Source organism: Ascidiella aspersa, chromosome 2 (assembly GCF_963924565.1).
Source record: "Ascidiella aspersa chromosome 2, kaAscAspe10.2, whole genome shotgun sequence".
NCBI classification, from domain to species: Eukaryota; Metazoa; Chordata; class Ascidiacea; order Phlebobranchia; family Ascidiidae; genus Ascidiella; species Ascidiella aspersa.
This window is the reverse complement of record NC_139448.1, coordinates 1,414,981-1,430,918: the sequence shown is the minus strand read 5'-3', so window position 1 is coordinate 1,430,918 and position 15,938 is coordinate 1,414,981. Positions and strand designations below refer to the sequence as shown.

The 15,938-nt window shown below is 37.1% G+C and overlaps 1 pseudogene; it reads left to right on the top strand.

The window, feature by feature from the left end:
• The first annotated feature begins 285 nt into the window (after positions 1 to 285).
• LOC146163057 (uncharacterized) lies at positions 286 to 4,457 on the top strand (annotated as a pseudogene).
• The last annotated feature ends 11,481 nt before the right edge of the window (positions 4,458 to 15,938 follow it).

The following is a 15,938-nucleotide window of genomic DNA, read 5'->3' as shown; positions in this document are numbered from 1 at the left end:
TGATACATGGCCTTAAAAACGTCTACCGTATAATTTTTTATACACATAAGTCGATTCACCACAATAGTACTTCTATGATAGAATTTTCAATTATTCTCCTTTATAAAAACTTTGGTGACTGTCACAAATTAGTATCTAACCATTTAATCTTTCCTTATGCGTTAAAGTTAAACTATGTTATGTTGTTTACGAATTGCCTTCATGTAATGGGCACATTATTTGTGTTCGTGACAACCGGGAATACTTCTCTTCATTTTTTTGAGCACCAACAGACGAAGATTGTTAGCCATGGAAAAGTTAGCAGAAGCTGGTAAACTCATGGGCCTAACTGGCGAAAATTTACTAAAGTGGGTGAACGAACAGCAAGCGATTGAGCGCGAGGAACGGAAAGAAAAACGTGACTTAGAGGCTGAGGCTAAACGGAATGAGCTTGAAGCCAACAAGCTTGAAGAACTGAGAATAGCTGAAGCCAACAAGCTAGAAGAAAATAAAATAGCTGACACTCAGGCGGAGCGTGAATTTCAACTGAAAATGAAAAGATTGGAGTTGCAGCTAGCCGAAGCAAACAACGCTAAGGACGTGGCAGCAGTAAGTAAAGCTAAGGCTCCAAAGTTACCACCGTTCGTTGACGGAAAAGATGAATTGGACAACTACTTGCTGAGGTATGAAAGATTTGCTGCTAGTAGTAATTGGGACAAACGCGAGTGGGCAACGTCTCTCACTTCTTGTTTTCAGGTAGAGCGCTAGACGTATATTCTCGATTGTCAGATATTGAAGCAATTGATTATGTGCTAAAGCAGGCATTGTTAAATAGATATGACCTCACAGAGGAGGGTTATCGCTCAAAATTCCGTTCTGCGAAACCTCAGTCCGATGAAAGCTCTACGCAATTCATCGTGCGCTTACAAAATTACCTGCAGAAATGGGTTGAAATGTCTGATTTCTCTACGGAATGGAAGGAAGTTCGCGATTTGTTGAAAAAAGAACAGTTTATAAAATCGTGTTCTAAGGAACTTTCAGTTTATTTGCGTGAGCATGCGCCAAAGTCGTTGGAATTGCTAGCCACGGTGACGGATCAATTTCTCACTGCACATGGGAAAAACTTTCGGCTGGCAGAAATTTACCGCAAGCTGATCAGCAGGGTTATGACGTATGCTTTAATTGTAAACAACATGGGCGTTTGGCGAGAGACTGCAGATCACGTGTGGCGCCGTCACGGCCAGTTAAGCAAAGCGGAGGAGCTGGTTCAACCTCTCTGGATAATATTGGCAAATCAACTTCAGAAGGAGACATACAGCCGTTTGTGACGCCACAAGAACAACCCGTGGAAGTCGGGCCGCTACCAGTGCGTAAAGGACTTGTGGGAGATCATATGGTTGACACTTTGCGTGATACGGGCTGCACTGGAGTTGTGGTTAAACGGAAATTTGTTAAAGACGGTCAACTGACAGGACACAGTGGTTTTGTTACGCTGTTGGACTCTAGTATGGTTAAGGCAGATGTGGCTCGAATTCATATCGATTCGCCATACTTTAAAGGAGATGTGGACGCGTTGTGCTTGCCAGACGCCTTGCACGATTTGATAATAGGAAACGTACCGGGTGCCAGGGACCCTGACGATCCCTATCCAATGTGGAACGAAGGTTGCGCCGCAAAGACTCGTTCACAGAAAGCGCAGCGGGAGCGCAAACCATTAAAAGTGCCAAGTTGTGAAGAGTGGTCTGTTATTGATAAGGCCGGGTTCGAGGCCGCACAAAACGACAACACAACTTTGCAAGCCTTGGAAGAAATGGATGAAGAAAGGGTCAAAGGTGAACAGGTTAATGTGTTTGGAATGGATGAAGGGTTACTGTATAGGAATTATCAGCACCCAAAAGTTAATGGTGGAAGGTGGATACGGCAGCTGGTTGTACCAAGTAGCTTGCGCCGGAAAGTAATGGAGCTCGCTCACGACGCCATGATGGGAGGACACATGGGCATTAAAAAGACGGCTGATAAAATCCTTTCCGATTTCTATTGGCCCGGTCTCAAGGATGACGTCAAGCGGTTTTACAGGTCGTGTGACATATGCCAACGGACAGTGAGCAAAGGCAACGTTCCGAGGGTGCCGATGGAAAAGATGCCCCTGATTGATGTACCTTTCAAACGTGTGGCAGTTGATTTGATTGGCCCAATCTATCCAGCGAGTGAGGACGGTCACCGCTATATACTTACTCTAGTGGACTATGCGACTCGCTATCCAGAAGCGGTTCCATTGAAATCGATCACAACCGAAGCGGTGGCGGAAGCTTTAGTTGATATGTACAGTCGCCTCGGAATACCCGATGAGATTTTAAGCGACTTGGGAACTCAGTTCATATAGGACTGCATGAAGGAGGTGGAAAGACTGTTAAGAATACGTCATTTGACAACGACTCCGTATCACCCGATGTGTAACGGGCTGGTGGAAAAGTTTAATGGAACATTGAAGAGAATGCTTAGGCGCCTGTGCTGCGACCAACCTAAGCAGTGGCATCGATACATAAACGCGCTGTTATTTGCTTACCGTGAGGTGGCGCAAGAATCTACAGGTTTTGCGCCGTTTGAATTGCTGTATGGGAGGACTGTCCGTGGTGGACCCATGTCTATTCTGAAGGAATTGTGGACGAACGCGTCAACGGAACCCAATGGGCGAAGCAGCTACAGGTATGTTTTTTTGGCGAAGCAGCGTATGGAGGACACAGTGAAAATCGCTCAGACGAGCTGGAAAAATCACACGAGCGGTATAAAAAGTATTTTGACAAAAAATCAAAGTTCAGAAGTTTGGAAGAGACGATAAGGCTCTCGTGTTGTTGCCGACGGATAACAACAAACTGCTTATGCAGTGGAAGGGTCCATTTGTTGTGCAAAAGAGGACCGGACTTGACGACTACGTGCTGGATGTTGGGGGAAAAGGGAAGACGTTTCACACCCAACTGATAAGCCGAAAAATGTTGATGCGTGGTCGGCGACGCTGACGGATGAAGTAGAAAATGATGACGATTTCCTGGAGCTGTGTTCATTTTCCGAGAAAGAAACTGTGGACGACGTGAGTTACGACAAGAATTTGACAAACATTCAGGTATCAGAGGCAGCTGCACTGGCTAAGAATTACTGCAGTGTATTTAGCGACGTACCTGGCAACATTAACTTCGTTCAACACGAAGTAAAGTTAACGGATGAACGACCAGTTCGGTCCAAGCCTTACGCCGTCCCATACAAGTTACGCGACAGTTTAAAGAAGGACATGGACAAAATGCTACGATTGGGCATAATTAGGCGATCTGATTCAGCATATACCTCTCCTGTGGTGGTTGTAGCGAAGAAAGATGGGACTAACAGAATTTCTATAGACTATCGGAGGTTAAACAAAGTGACAATAGTTGACCCAGAGCCGATGACGACAGTAACGGATGTTTTTCAAAAACTTGGGAGGTGATCGTTTCTTTACAAAAATCGATTTGACGAAGGGCTACTGGCAGGTTCCTGTTGCAGAGGATGATATAAAAAAGACCGCGTTTGTGACCACCGAAGGAAGTTTTGAGTTTCTTAAAATGCCGTTTAGAATGATGAACTCCAGCGCCACTTTTGTTCGGGCTATGAGGATTTTGCTACAAAGACTTAATAACGTGGAAAGTTATATTGATGACATCATCGTCCACTCTACGACGTGGGAGGAGCACCTGACTGCTCTAGACACCTTATTTCAGCGACTTCGTGACGCCGGTGTCACTATTAAGCCATCGAAGTGCGTGGTTGGTACAGATAACGTCGATTTTCTGGGGCACAGCATTAACCAGGGCGTTATAGGACTCCAGAATGACAATGTCCAAAAGATTAAAGTGGCGCAAAGACCATCAACTAAGAAAGAAGTTAGATCGTTTCTCGCTTATCGGATATTACCGGGATTTTATTCCACAGTATGCAGCGGTTGCTTCTCCCTTGACAGACCTGACAAAGAAGGGTCAACCGAATGTGGTGAACTGGGGAGGTGCGCAGGAGGCCGCATTCCGTTCACTGAAGGGCAGTCTGTTAAACGACCCCATACTTCATTTGCCTGGCATCACTAAGCCATTCGTATTGCGCACTGATGCGTCCGACAAAGGACTGTGCTGATGCAAGAACACGATGGGAGGTGCTTCCCGGTTAGCTATGCTAGCAAGAAGTTGAACGACGCTGAGAAGAACTACCGGTACTTCACCATCGAGAAGGAGTGTCTTGCCATTGTTTGGGCAATACGGAAGTTCAGAATATACCTGTATGGTGCTGGCTTTGTCCTTCAGACAGACCACCAACCATTGGTGTATTTGGAAAGCGCGAAATTTGCAAATGATCGCGTTATGAGATGGGCAATGTTCCTGCAAAATTATCGTTTTAAATACGAGTGTATTAAGCGTGTGGATAACGTTGGCGCAGACTTTATAAGTCGCCTTAGGTGAATGATGTGACAGTGTACTGTATCGTGCGTGATTTGCTTTCTTGTTTTCGTTTCGCAGTGTTTTTCGTTGTGTTCTAACTTGTTAACTGTTGACAGAAATTTGGATAATTTCTCTTGAATTTGGGGGTGGTGTCACAAATTAGTATCTAACCATGTAACCTTTCCTTATGCGTTAAAAACTATGTTATGTTGTTTACGAATTGCCTTTGTGTTACGTCATAATGCCCCCAAAGTGTCGTGATGTTCACCGGTTATAACCGGTCATTCTACATTAAACGTGGCAGTGAAAACATGTGTGTTTTTATGCGCTTCAGAAATCTAACTGCAAGTTAACACTTCTGGGTATTCAGACTAAAAAACGTCGAAGTATTTCTCAAAATAACGGGCACATTATTTGTGTTCGTGACAGTGACGGGGTTTTATAGCCTAAAATGTCGTTTTTGTTCGTTACTAACTGAACGAAGGTTTTCTGGAAAAAAGTATTTTTTGAGTGGCATGCATAACCTATCTATATGCTAAGCTAAGCAGATCAAACCGAAAGGAAAATAATGCAATTTGCATTTTCTAAAATGTCAGCACACAGTCACTAAATGACCAAGAGCTAGCCAACCTACAAAATCTCGCCCTATCTCATCCTACAATTTCAAAGGCAAAATAAACATATTTTTTCGGCATATATAAAAAAAATATTTTACCACCACACTAAGACAGGTCTATATTTTATGAATATCAAAAAAAAAAATAAAAATATTAATATTCGCCAAATATGCTACACATGATGCCACTGACAGGGGGGATAAGGGTTTAAATCGACGATAACCGATATTTATATTCTTAAATAACCATGCGATATAATCGCCATTTTTGCTCCCAGTAGCATCCCTTCAAAATGTAGAGAAATTTTCGCTTGCCGACCGTTTAACCAACAAATTGGGGTAGACCTTGATTACACCTTTCCAACGACGCTACACATGATGCCACTGATATGGGGGATAAGGGTTTAAATCGACGATAACCGATATTCATATTCATAACTGTTCGCGATAATCGTAAAACGCCTGTAGCTCACACAGTTCGCATTGGAACTGGACGAAATTTCAGCACGGCGTTTTAGTCTAGCGTACCTGACCAATGAAAGAAGAAAATTTGAAAAATTTGAAAGTTTAGAAAATTTCATTTTTATAATTTAATATGGGCAATATCGCGATTTTTGCTCCCAGTAGCATCCCCTTAAAATGAAGGGAAATTTTCACTTGCCAACCGTTTAACCAACAAATTGGGGTAGACCTTGATCACACCTTTCCAACGACGCTACACACGATGCCACTGATATGCCAGCCAAGCGCGTAGTTCCACATTTTTACAAGGTGTATTCTTTAGAATTTTACTAATATTTTTTCTGTTAAGATTACTATCGTTTTGCTTTGCTCAGTGGTGAAAACTTTTTGTAGAGGAATGCTAAACATAGAACCCTACTTTTCTATTACTAGAGCAAAAATATTTTTTAAGGGGCGTAACGTTTGTTATATTAACCACTTACAGTTCCTTATAGGATTATAGTCTATTAGTGATGCAGTTGGTAGCATGGCTGTTGTACCAAAAAGGACCATCTACTGCAGGTTGTCCAAGTTTTATTTGTGTTGTCTATTACCACATCAATCTCACGAAAGTGGTTTTATTTTAATCCTAATACAAGCAGTTCTGACGTTTATTTTGAAAAACATGCATTTATAGTAAGGCTGTTTAAATCTGTCTGGAAAACATAATTGGTTTTTAACTTATGTTTTGTTCTTATTAACTTCATTTACCAACATCTTCAACTTTATCAGGGAGAATTCAAGACTTCCATGAGAAGGAAGTGAAACTCGTATTGGGGCATTATGTGGTACAGGTCTTCTTGCTGAATCTAACACCTTAAGTAAAATTGTCCAACTTATTGATATCTGAAGTAATTTATTGCTTGCCTTTGGTCACACAAATTTAAATCAGGGAGTCGAACCGGAACCGAACCGGAACTTTATGAACCGGTTTTGGTTCAAATTTTCCCGAACCGCAACCTAACCTGAACCGTTTTATGTGAATTTCTGACGAGCCGAACCGGAACTGAACCCTATATTTTAAATAAACCTGAACCTTAACCGAACCCGAACCTGCCAATAAAAACGGTTAACTCCAGCATGACGTCACAACCTCTATTTCACAGAGTTAATCTATGCCATGGTTGAAATTTAAGGGGAAAAAATGAATATTGATTAAACAAAACCTTGTTTTTTTTATTTTCCAGATATTTCAATAACGAGCTGCTTGTTTACGTCACGTAACTCTATATTTATTGACACACATTTTAATCTCATATTGCATCCGAACCGGAACTTTATAAACCGGTTTAGAAAATAAATTTAGGCGAACCGGAGCTGAACCGGAACTTTTAAAATGCTCGGAACCGAAACCGGACCTGAACCGGATTCCGAAAAAATCCTTGAAACCGAACCGAACCTGAAAAGTCAAATGGTTCAACTCCCTGCTTTAAATAGGATAAGCAACAAAAATGCTGAATGAAATCTGGCATTACCAAACTTTTATTTGTTTTGTTTTTGTTCTGCTGTAGTGCTAGAAATTGTTATTTATACTCAGCTCAGGAGGTAATTTTACATCTGAAAATTAACTTCTTAATTACAAAAACGTTAATAAAACATCTTTCCTTTATACTGTTTTTAGAAAAATCAGTAAAAAAACATATAGAATGGTGCTTGAGTCACATTGTAGTTGGATAAGGTCACAGTGTGAATATTACAGCAAAACATTGAAAAAATTAAAATGCGAATATTTCAAAAACCTGATGTGCTAAAAATTTTCAGAATCAGCGCCGAAAACACATACAGAATCACATCTTCGTTTAAAATTTGCTGTTGACCAGTGAAATTTTTTAAGTTTTATGAATTTCTTTTTCAGATAAAAATTACATTCTTAGCTCAATTAATAAGCCATCAACCATCTTCATTTTTTGTCTGAGTAAAGTTATGCTGGTTTAAACAACAGATGTTAAAATCGTATCTTAAAAAGTCTTGCAAGACCATTAGAAAGGTTTGTGTAATTCCTATACAAACAAGTTTGTGGCAATGGTCTTCATTCTGTGTTGTGTCATAACATTGATCTATTTAACAAAAAAGATCTATATTTTTTTTTACCCCAATTGATTCTATGGGAATAAGTGAATAAAAAACAATGTTTTTATTAACCCAATGTATTTTTTTACCCCAATAATTTTATTTTGTAATCTTTAGGTTGATAAATGAAACTAGATATGCCTAGCAAATATTGATTGTAGACCATGAGCTGAAAAAACTTGGGTAGACAACTAACAGACATGAATTTCAGGTAAAATAACCATTACCACACTTGTTAGTCTTGTTAAGGAAATTTAAACCTATGCATCGAAAGGAATGAAATACCAGGTAACATTAAGGCCAGAATAAAGTGAAACATAAGAAGAAATTATTCGGTCACGAATAAGGACTTTTTTTATTCCGATACCTAATATTTTAAACAAAATGTATTGTGATCTGATTTATTACCACATGAAGGTATTACTATGTCAAATAGGCAAAATAAATTAAATTAAAACTTCTAAGGTTATTCTTTTCAGGTTAAATGATTAAAGTTTGCCTTAACATTACCTCAAGCTATCAAACTACCTTAGTAGAAAAAATATTTTTAGAAAATATACAAGTGTTCCAAAACCTGAACGAATGCATATCACAGTAGACTTGTCCAAATTTATAGGGGACAGTTTTGAAAATTTTCTGTAATGATAAGGATAAAATAAAGGCAACCTAACAATTTTCTTTATAAAAAAGAAGAGAAAGAAGATAATTTCAGGTTGTTGTGGGACTGGCCCACAAGTCCCAACAGTCATGTTGTTGAGGTAGTTTACTGCTTCTTGTGGCCAGAAATACCACTGATGTAAAATAATTGAAATGGTTCTAATGTACACTTGTTTTTATCCCCAGGCATCGTTTTTTTTGCCCCTTTGTCAGGGTAAAAAAACAAAAGTTTTAGTAAAACATTTTTTTTGATTTTGTAATAAAATTAAAAATCCTTAATGTGATTGGAAAGGTAGACCAATCAACTCAATTAGAATAGAAAATTACACTTGTGTTGCCAAAAACAAAAGTTAGGTGGACAAGTTAGGTAAAAATTTTTTTTTCTATTTTGTCTAAAACTATACATTCAATAATTTGATGAACAATCAAATCGGCCTTGTATTAACGGAAATATTTTTTGCTTAGAATGTGTTTTTTTCCATATTACTTATCAGAAGAGATTTTGCATTGTGAAAAGGACATAACAGTTTACTAAATAATAATGGTTTATAAACATCAATAAAAGTTGATAAAAAAACATATCCGCAACATATTTCAAGTCCACATTTTATGTCAACATTGTTAGCTAGATAGCTTTCTTTAACCGTCTGTTTTTATACCTTTTAGTTTTTAATCAATTTGCTTGCAAGTTTTTGGGAGCAAATTACTTAACAACTCATGAAGGATAATTTAAATGTTTATAGTGTTGTTTATGGTATTAAGACAGCACAAACAGATTAGATGAATCTTTATAACTTTGTCCAGGTCTTTTGTAAAATGACTATAAATCTGTGAGTTGGACCAAGGATTGATTATATTAGCTATTGTTTATAATTTAAAATATGGTTAATTTTGGCAACTTGTTTACTTGTGGAGGTATTTCCTATAAAAAACGTTGGATAGTTTTGAGCACTTAACTACATTCCAATTGTACATCCATATGTGTAAATACATATACTGATTTGTGGTTTAAAAACTGTGTATGACACCAAAGTATTAAGGGAGACTATATGTAAGAAAAAAAATTAGGTTGGAAGGAAATTTGCATAAAGCATTCCTGTTATTTGGCAAGTGTTATTCAGTCCTGGCGAGGGAGAACTCTGGCAAGTGCAAATTTTAATGCAAGGCCAACCCTAAAAACATAAACATATAAAATTTAATGAGATAAGTGCAACTGAACAGGACGTCATGACGTGTCTTGTCTTATGGAATTATTCTGAGCCTACGTAGCTCAGTCGGTAGTGTGACAATAGAGAGTTGTGAGTTTGAATCTCACCAGAAACTAGTTTTATTAAGGCTGGCAGAATTTTGCCAGCCTATTGGTGGCAAGCATTTTGGGCCCAAATTCTTCTGTTTTTTGTCTCCTTTTTGCACCAATTCTATAGTCGCAAGCATTCTGCCATACTGACGTTAACAGTGGCCTAAACGCTTGCTTCATATACCACCACACTTAGTTCAGTTATTAAAATACCGGCCTGTTTATGGCTAGGATTGTGTATAAGAATCTCAGCATGTAGGCAAGATATACATATATATATATATTGCAGCTCCCTCACTCCCTCACAGAATAAAATATTTTGACACTAATCTTAATCAAATAGGATGTCTTGACTTACATTGTAACTTGAGTTTCTTCTGTTTGTTCTTCAGACATACTTTTAAAATAATGACAAATTAGATTTTTGCAAGAAATACTGGAAAAACACAAAAAGGGAAAATTTGTTATAACATCAAAGCAAAATTAACAACGTATCAACGGTTGGAGGTTGCAGTTAGACGTAGAGCAAATATAAAAGCTCATACAGAAGTAGGTAGCATTTTGAACAGTTAGAACAAATCTTTATTTATTTTCAACATGGTGAAAAAGCACTGAGTCTTTGCATATAAAATGCTACCTACTTCTGTATGGGCTTTAATAATAATCACTCTATGTCTAACTACAATCTTCAGCTATTATCTTAAGATTATTCCAAACGGTTAAAATCTACTTCTGTATGGTTAAATATATACGTATATTCATTTTTCCAAGAAAGAATATGCATATTAAGAGTTCAACTGATTTTATGATTCATCCAATGCAGTTCCACCAAGCTTAGCAACAGCCCCTCATCTTGTAAACAATCACGGTTTGCATGCGGTCCCACTACCCGGCATAGTACTTTATTTTTAGCTATGAATTTTTTTGAATAGCAATATTGTAGCTGCGCAATTTTAAGCTGCAATATCATCTTGTCTGCACAAACTCCAAAATTTCCAATTTGGGACTCAAATGATAAGTTTGATAAATTACCACACAATTAAAAAATATAGGAACCTGTTACCAAGTTTTGAAGTACGATATACGGAATATTCCATATATGGAAGAATAGGTCGGTCACATACGTTCGAAATTTAAAGCTCAGTAAATGGCTATAGAACTAGATTGCAACCAAGAAGTATCTTCTCCTGCACAATATTTCGGTTGGGCTTAGTGTTTGGGTGGTGGTGGGTTATGTAATATTACTTTTATTATTTAATAATGTTGCTTATCCTACCCAAACACTAACCCCATCCTAACCCAGATAATGTTTGTTTTCGTAGGATTTTAAACCAGCCCCGAAGATTTCAACCCGTTAAGCGAAAATCAAAATTTGCACTTGTGAAACCGAATCTGCAAAATTACAATACGATTTAGCTAAAGCTGTTTAAAAATTTGAAGTTCAGTATAACGGGTTGCCTGGCAAATAGCTTCTTCCAATAGCTTTTAGGCATCTTTTAAAGCTATTTATTCAGCTAACAAGGCAATTTAAACCGATTTACGAAAAAAAACATTAAAATTGCGCAAAACTCAGAATAATAAATTAAATATGATCACCACCCAACCCAATTCAACAAAAAAACTACCTATGAAAGCAAGTGTAAAAAAAATTTACGTTAGTCTTGGTCTAATGCAGTGGTTCTTAACGTTTGACAACCTGTTGAACCCCTATGTTATTCTGTAAGCTTTTGTCGAACCCCAAATTTTGGTTCAGTATTTGTTCTTACTACTAGCAGCTCAAATGAGGCATGATCAAATTATAAACTTGCATTTAAGTTATATTGGCCAAACTTTTAATTTAAAGGTTACATGACATCTTGGCACACAAAAAATAGATTTGACTTTCTCTTGAAATAACAGCATTTATGGTTCAGAGGACGTTCTCGCCAAACCACTGAAACAGCCTCCTGGTTAAGAACCACTGGTCTAATGTGTTGTTGCTGTTGTGTTGGGCTCAGCTAATAAAAACAAATATATATTAACAACAGCAGATAAACCTTTTAAATCAGCCTAAGCATTTGTAGCTTAAAACATTAAACCAAAAATAATAATTTGAGAATTGTTCTTTTTTTTCTATAAACTAAAACTGGTTCCCCTTTTTGCTCACTGTTAAAACTTAATTTAACGTTGTTAAGGTTACTTTACTTTTTATTTTTATTATGCTGTAGCCGAATACCACATTCCTTAAAATACGTTACTAGAACTCCACAAGTGACATTTTTTTAATAAAAGTTGTGTTTTAAGAGTGTTGTCAAAATATAACTAAAAAAATGTGCCTAGATGTGTATAATTAGTTTTAATGTTGTTAAGAGATGAAGACGATTGTGGTATGCAGTATTATAACAATTTCTAATTCTAACGAATAACTTACCTGGTTACGAAACGGGAATTACCCAGTTTAGTTTCGCACAAACAAGTAAAATAAAAAAAAGATTTAGACGAAGCAAATTAATCGCAGGTCCGTGTTTGTCAAACTGTTGAATTATTTACGCACGGAAAAACAAATTTCACAAGGTTGAAACCACAAAGATAGGAAATGATCAATTTACTACATGCTGCTTGTACATTAACCGCAAATTGCAACGAAAAATACCAGTAGTTAAAACTTAAAAGGGTAATTTCAATCCTAGCTACAACAATGCAACAGCTTGTGCTGATGCCAACCACACAGATGTAAATTTGATAGTTGCGCTAAAAAACAAAAACTGAAAGAATTTGCATCTATTGGCTTTTGCTTCTCGTGTTGCATTCCAGTGAATGCGATGTAGCTTTTGTGGTAGGACAGTATTGAATAAATGGTTGAGGGAGGCTATTTTTAACGTAAGAAAACTTTATTTGGGCTTTACTGTTGATTTTGTTCTGAAACAGTTACTGGACAGTTGTAGTATATAAACAAAAGGAAAATTAACAATTTTATAGAGTTTTAGATTGCTCAATAGTCAATATATTAGGAGGCTTTGTTGTGTGGTGGCAGTGGCCATTTTTACATGTTTAATTAATCGTTTTAAGTAATTAACGAATAACAAAAACATGCGCCCCTTTATTATTTCTTGTCTAATTATCAAAATTGTCATAACGCATCCTTACCAAAAACATCCTGTTGTATATTTATCAAAATTGTAATAATATATCTATTTATCAAAGAGCTTTATGTGTCTAAACTCGAAAATGTAATGTTGACAATTGCTACTGTGTGCGTTTTTAGTGAAAACTTCCGGTAAATTGCCAGTGCCTTGCGAAACAGTTCGGCCACTTGTTCACAGATGACAAATAGCAAAAATTGACACATATCCTTCCTCATATTGTACTAGAATGTTCGACCTTAAAATCGCCGCTTTGAGAATTGGCACATTAGCCGCATCTCAAAACAATGATTGAAATTGTGTTTACAGTTAGAGAAGCCGCTTTTCGTGTACTAATATGGACAGATTCTAACTTCCTTGTAGGAGATAAGTTGAGAAAGAAAGGCGATAAGCCAACACCCGTGTGACGAAATTAATATTAGATAATGTAACAATTTGCCGTGTCATTGCTGCGTCATAATCTTTTTCTCGCACAGAAAATTTCTCTTCTAAGTTTTGTGTGTAAAAAGGATTGCTTACAAAAATAAAATGTCCAGTTCTCAGGATCAATTTACAAGTTGTTCGGCTGTTAAATCTAGTTCAGGTTACAGTCCACAAAGTTCAGTAGAAAACAAACAGTTAGACGAATGGGACGCTGTTAACCCTTCGTCAGAAGATTCATCAGCGCATTCAGCAAAAAGGACTCTCAACCCATTTGTAGATTTGGGTAGTGATTGGCCATCAAGCTCGACATTTGGACGAGAGAAAAGACCAACGCCTATACCAAGTGCTCAAGCTAAGTCTAGGGAAAGTTCACCAGAAGACAGAAGAACCCAATCAGATTCAGATTATTATCCTGATAGTCTAGAATCTTATAGTCGACGCCAAAGAAGAAGAACCAGAGAAACTTCAAGACAAAGAACATTTTACAACCGACAAACTGATTCCAGGCAAATTCATCCATTCATTGATCTCTATGCACGAATCCGTGCACCAAGCATTCAACAAATACGACTGCAAAACAGATCGTTTGAAGCACGCGTTGTAAGAACAACTTTCGATTACTTCGAGACCGCAAGAGCAGAAGAATTTCGTCATATCAGTTCAATAGACAATTTGTGTATATCAACTCTCCACGCTTTGAGGCTCAACAACTCTGAAGGAGACATTTTTACAAGACAGACGTCTCACCTTCCGTCTATGCTCGGAGACAAGAACCACGTTGAAGAATATATCGCCTTGAGATTGTACTTAGGAGTCCCGTCCCATCTTATACGTGATTTCGTACTCACAGTTGTTTTAAAAGTTTCTAACTGGATGGTTTATTACAGTGGTTCTCAACCGCCGGTCCGCGTCAACTTTTCTGCCGGTCCGCCAAACATATTACAATTTTATATCACAATTGCAAAATGCAAGATCTTGATGGCTTGTCCACCAAATCAAGAACTTCGCCAGCTTCGTAATTTGCAAAATTGTGACGTAACATAGAGTTAGGCTACAACTCGTTTAAGTCTTCAACTTTAAGACCAATTACACGTGAAAACTTTCGTATGCCACGTATGATATAAAAAAGACAGCAGAAAATTGCTAATTAAATTGAAGTTTCCATTCTTTGCTTTTAAGTTGCATACTTTTGTCGTTTTTACATTTTGCTGATTTTGATTTTTTTAAGGCCCACCGGTCCACAAACTTCGTTTTGAAATTTCAAAAAAAAGGTTGAAACCACTGGTTTATTAAGTGTGACACTGTTGTACCAGCTAAAGTCTTTTAAGGTTTCGACGATTTTATAATTTTTATTTAAAAACCATAAATCTTTGTATTGCGAAGCTTACTTATTAAACTATATCCAAAGTTTAGATATAAGCAGACTGGTGATTTGCCGTGATTTTTTGTGATTAGCGGGAATTTGCTTAGTAATAGTTTCGAGTAAGCCTAGCCTATTATTTTCGTTGAATCGCTGGCCTAGAACGATGTCCTATGGTAAGAGAGCAACTATGTTGTCTTGTGCCTGAAATATAAGAATATTCTAACCGCGTGGTGGCAGAAAAGAGAAACGTTTAAATCTGTTCCCAGAGCCAGGATTCTTGTATTGGGGGTGGAACCCTAAGGGGTGCGTGGTCTAGTTTTAGGGTGTCAATGAAGGCCGATTTTTGTGAGATTTTCATGTATAACTTAAAAATGAGAACGTTTTAAAAGCAAATGCTTTGGCGCCGTTGAAATGTAGGATATTTAACATTTGTTTTCATTTGTTCGACCGTAAACAGCAGGTTTCATCAGTTTAGTTGTTTTATAACGGTAACTTGGTACATTATTTTTAAAAGTCTATGTAACTTTATTATTTTAGGGGTCCGCGGTAAAAAAATTAACGAAACTCCCTTTTTAAAAGTTTCGGCATTTTAACGGATTTTACTCCGAATGGAATATTGTAAAATTTATTTTGGTACATTTTTACCTTGCTAGTTTACTATAATTTTCTCAGCTTTAACAAATAAAAATTACCGCATTTTTAAAAACTAGAATTTTATTTAAAAAACAATTAACTTTAAAAAAAATACGGCGCTGGCCTAGAATCCTATCACAGCGCTCAAAGAGTTATTAAAGCAACGCACAATATTTGGGTTGAGGTTTCGGTTAGTGTTTGGGTGAGGGTGGGTCAAGTATTATTATTTAATAATATTGCTTAACCCACCCAAATTCAAACGCTAACCCGCACCCTAACCAAAGAAATGTGCGTTGTGGTAGGATTTTAGACCCGCGCCGACAAATTAGCATATTTTGTATAATCAAAAATTAGATAACAACTAAACTAAGGCCATACAAGTAATTTACAAATAATAGTACAATTAGCGTGTTTGCAACAATTGATTGAACTAGAAAACAGAGGTTGCCTTTTTGACAAAATCAGCATTAACGTAGTTAAAAATAATAATTTCAACTCACCAGTACTTTTTGCGGTGCAGGTCTGTTATTATCCAGTTTGTCACAGTTACTGATTTAAGTTAGTTTTGTAAACAAATTCCAACAATAAATTACTTGGCAAAACAAAACACTGCTCACTTCTGCTTCAAATAGTAAATGAACTGAAAAGCAAAACAATTGAGAAAACAAAGATAATTCCAAAACCATTGTTACGTAGATAGTAAATAACAACATTGGACTGAGGTTAAACTTAACATTAATTAAATTAAAACTTACAAACGTAATGTTTTTCATATTATTAGGCCAAAACTTGATTTAGTGCTAGGAAAGGTAGGTGACTT